This window comes from Zalophus californianus, chromosome 5, assembly GCF_009762305.2.
Source record: "Zalophus californianus isolate mZalCal1 chromosome 5, mZalCal1.pri.v2, whole genome shotgun sequence".
Classification (NCBI taxonomy): Eukaryota; Metazoa; Chordata; class Mammalia; order Carnivora; family Otariidae; genus Zalophus; species Zalophus californianus.
Window position 1 is genome coordinate 135,678,395 of NC_045599.1, and position 5,072 is coordinate 135,683,466.

Consider the following 5,072-nt stretch of genomic DNA (forward strand, 5'->3'; position numbering starts at 1 on the left):
GGTCTGAATCCCAGCCACCCCAGCCTTTTAATAATCACCAACTTCTCTTTTTCCCGCTGCAGACCTAGGAACCCTGGCTGCTTCCTGCAGTTATTAAATCTGTGGTAACGCTTCGTTCCCTTTTTTTGCCGTTTTATTCCTCCCATGCATGATTAAATACTTCTTTATAGAAAATCCTTTCTGTCTAAATAACTGGACCTATTTCTGTTTTCAAGGAGGTTAATATGGATTTAAGCAGGGGCGCCTGGGTGGCTCAGATGGCTAAGCATCTGCCTTCGGCTCAGGTCGTGATCCCAGGGTCCTGGGATCGAGCCCCACATTGGGCTCCCTGCTCAGCGGGGAGCCTGCTTGTCCCTCTCCCTCTGCCTCTCTCCCTGCTCATGCTTTCTCTCTCTGTATCTCTGTGTCTCAAATGAATAAATAAAATCTTTAAAAAATATATGGATTTAAGCAGTCAGACGAGGCTTAATAAAGACATGAAAAATTCGGTGCCCTTTGAAAGGTGATTAAGATTTGGGGTTAGAGAAGGGAAGAGGGTGACATGGGCTGAGAAACAATGAGAAAAACAGATTAATTAGAACAAAAGACATATATATTAGAAACTAAATTGTACAGGCGTGCCAAATGAAATGTTTGTTGATAACTCCTTTTATGGGATGTATTTGGCTTTACAATAAAACAAATAAACTAAGTGACATTGTATTACACAGATATAGAAGGCCTTCAAAGCTAGTGAGATGCCTTTTAAATGCTATAATATATTGCTATTACAAGTTGATAGGCCAACAGCAAGATTTGTATAAACAGAGAAAAAAAAAGCAACCTTTATTTCAGAATTTCTGCGTAGCTTTGGCTGTGGTTAGTTTAAGAAAGTATGAGTATAGGATATTTGACACTGAGAGACAAGATATTGGAGATATATTATCTACTGAGATTATAAGAAACGCAACTATGAAAAGTGACTTTATTACTTTAGCCTGATACTGGAAATGCAGTACTCCTCACGAAATGAGATATTAGGGTGGAAAGTGATTCCGGGAAGACAGGAGATGAGAGGAATGAGGAGATCAGGATTTGAATTTTGACGGTGTTGCGTTAGCAGACTCTTTAAAAGGAATGTCATAGAAGTGGGTAGAAATATATTCCTCTTTTATTATAGGAGAGAGAGAGAAACAGACGAGTAAGGGTACTAAAACGGAAGGTGTCTGTACGATGCTAGGGCAGTAATGTGGACAGCACTTTGAAATGAACCACCTTCTAGGGAAATCTAAGAATATGAATATTTTCCCTAAAGGTGGAAGTTCAGAAACATCAAAGATTTATTACTGTGAAGAAAGTATAAAACCATACAGCAAAACAATGATTTGTGGGATACTGTTTATACATACATGTAAATAAAACCAATATATACTCAACTTGCATGAGTATATATTGGTTTTACATTTCTGAGGTTACCAATTTTAACTGTTTCTCATTTTTTTTTGTTTTTTTGGTCACGCGTTATCTTGGCAGCTTCCATAGCATCCTGGCCACCTCCCTTCATGAGATGCAGTCTGCACAGACTTGATTTGTGGACAAGGTACCTAAAGGGCAGAGAAGAGTCCGGTCTGAGCCATGGTGAGTGGCCCTCACACTCCAAGACCTTGGCACACTGGCGGGTGTGTCTTTCTCAAGGGAATTTTCTCCTCCTCCCCACCATGTTCATTGGCTCAAACACTTCCAGTATTTTGGAAGCAGAAGGGTAGGATAATGGAGACAGAGATTTTCTTATATAAGTAGTCACCGACAGGAGAGAGGAGTCTCTGGCTTCATTAGAACTGGTTACTTGAGCAGCCTAACCCTCTTGCCTCCTCCTCCAGCGCCCTGGCTCCTTCATATGCGGACATCAGAAAAGCTGAGGCCTCCTTTGTACCCTCAAGGAACTGCAGAGAATGGCTGAGAGGTTTGCGCATGTTGGGGGGTTTAGTCACATGTTTCCTCTCAGGTCCTTATGCACCGTGACAACATGTCTCTCCTTCTTCAACCTGCAGACAAGGAATTAGGCACTAGTCTCTTTAATATGTGTCCACAACTCCAGCGATCCCATGTGAAGCTCCCCCTAGAAGTCTCATACTATTATTGTTTTTCCTTGCTCAGTCGCCTTGCTGATCGGAGGGCCTGGAGGTTCTGGAACCCCAGCGGGCTTGGACCAGGGAGCAACGTGCCAGACTATGCTTCATACAAGGACGGCTGTCCATGTCTGCCAGTGATGCTTCTAAACAGTCTGTCCTTATTATTTAATGTGCAGTTGTACACACTGAATCCCTTAGATCATATGTCTAACTAGTTACAAGTTTTAAATTAAGAAAAATGGTTGTAGGGCGCCCGAAAGCGACTGCCTTCGGCTCAGGTCATGATCCTGGAGTCCTGGGATCGAGTCCCACATCGGGCTCCCTCCTCGGCAGGGAGTCTGCTTCTCCCTCTGACCCTCTTCCCTCTCGTGCTCTCTATCTCTCATTCTCTCTCTCTCAAATAAATAAATAACATCTTAAAAAAAAAAAGAAAAATGGTTGTAAAATGTATTATGTTCTCTTCTCCTACGTGATAAATATGCCTTTATAAAGATAAAATAAAACATCATGTGTAAAGCAACAGACTATACCACATATTCCCTCAGCCTTTTTTCCAATCACTTGGGAAAACTTTGGGATAAACACTCATTGTCTTTCACTCTAGGCGGGCCTCTTTCCATTTCCTCCTGAGGCCTGACTGTTTTCCTATTTATCATCCTTCTTTCCCCCACCCCCACCCAGGGACATCCAAAAACGGCCCAAAGACAGCACTCTCGAAGTTTCTCCTCACCTCAAGTCACAAGCCAGGTAATATCTGACTACCAGGCACTGCACAGGAATCCTCCCCTCCTACTTTTGGGTTTGATAGGAATCTAAGACCATAAGGCCAAATTTGAACTTAGAATTTTCCTGCTCCTAGGAGTTGGAACATGGCAGGGAGGAGAGGGCCCCATCTGTACCAGGCAGGGGCCATCTTCCTGTCTTACACCCAGGCTACTTCCAGCACTTAGAGGACTCTCATGAGTCTAAGAAAACAGCTGTGTGTACATAAGCCCTCCCAAATAGACAAGCTTTTGGACACCCAACATACTTTGGGTTGTGCACCTGGCTCTATGATGCGCTCTGGGGAAATCTGATCCTGGCAAGTACATTGTTCATACTGTCCATACAGGTTTTGGGACTTTGTGTTGAAAATTACATGGTTCCGGCTTCTTCAAATATGGTCAAGAAGGGGTCAGGTGGGTGTTTGAAAAATATCATTAAAAACAAAATCTCTTCCCAACCCAGAAAATATCTCACAAAGGTAGAAGAGAAAGAAAACAGTTTAAATACTGAATAAACATGAACCTGAATATGATGTGCATCCCAAACAATCCACTAAGAGATTGCAAAGACAAGTTCTCAAGGTCAACCATAACTAGTCCTCAGGTAAGAGAACTTGAAAACACCACTTGTCATTTACAGTTCATCCTAAACTCACATGGTAGTTGTGACCATCTGTGTTAGCTAACTGGCTTTTGCTGAAGGAGAAACAAACTTCTTGGCAAGGGGTAGTTTTGCAACTTGGAGAAAGGTGACCACAGAATTCGGGCTCCCACCTTCCCACAGAAACCAGGAGTTAGGGGTGCTATATTTCTTGATGACTGTATTTCAAACAGAGGGTCCCAGGTTCCTGAGAAAGACATCCCTGGATCCTAAAGCTGGGAAGAGGCTTATTTAGCTTTTAAAAAGATTTACACATATTTCAAAGAGACAGACTAGAGCTTAGAAGTTTTCTAAAGTAAATGCTCCAAGAAAAGCAATGGGTATCTCCTCCCTTGTTTTTAACAAGGAGAATTTCTTTTTCCTTTTACAGTTTGTATTTACCTTCCCATGGGCCTCAAGGCTTCAATGGAAACATTCCTTAGGCACAGACTCCAGGATCAGTGGGTGTGTGTCTGTCTGTATGTAGCTGTTTTGGGCACTGGGGAACGGTGGGCAGGTTACCACAGAGGAGGGCCAGAGTAAACTCTCTAAAAATTGCCTGGCTTTCTGGGCAGGCAACACACTTGTAGTTTGGGAACAGTCCTGTCTTTGGGACTTCCTCGTTCACTTGCTCAACCTCCATCCCTTCTGGGGAGTGGACAGAGTTGTCAGCAATTTTCTTGAGAATGTGTGGTACCTAGACCCTTTATTCTCATTTTGATTTGGTTGTGCTCCACAATGCAAGAAGGAAAGTTTCACCCCAAGTTCAATCACATATCCACAGAAGATAAACTGGAGAATTTTCATCCGGACATTAACCATGTCCATTTCTGAATGGCTGCTTTTTATGTGATCAGTTTCCATTTTAGCTATTTTTATGTCTTAAGAATTGAGCAATATCTTTTGTCTTTTAAGTAAGTAAAGATGGAAAAGGCCTAGAATGGCAAAATTTTTTATTGAATTAAAGACAGTTGGGAGTTGTGACTGATAAATTAACGTGTGTGTGTATGTGTATTTACTTGTTTAAGCAAATGACAACCTATGGTTGTGATAAGCAGTCCTTGATGAACTGGACCAAAGAGGGTTACATTAAGCACAGAGAAGGAAACCAGAACAATTCAGTATATGATAGTTTGGACTGTTAAGTCAGTGGAAGAGAGGGTCTGGGGGGACAGATGAAAGGGTGAGAGAATTTGTTTGGTAAGGGGCTAGGGAGAAGTTTCTGGGAATAGATGTAGTTACCTAAGACATAGTTTACTGGTGCTTCTTCTTTGACAGTTATCCTTCATTGCTCAAGAAATACCCTTGAAATGAACAAATATGCCCTTGCCATTTTCTCAGCCCCAGGTTCTTTAAAGATAATCTGGTCCTCCTTAGTATAGTTGATTTCAGAAATGTTCCTTTAGGATTTGTTTTTACATTAATCTTCTTAGAATTCATTCGTGAAGAGTCAGGCTTTATTTTTCCTGCTGCTATTTCGTTTAAACTGGTCTCTTCTTTAAGGGAAGAGCTTAAAATTCACAGCATTGATTTGTGCTATGGAAAAAAAAATATGTG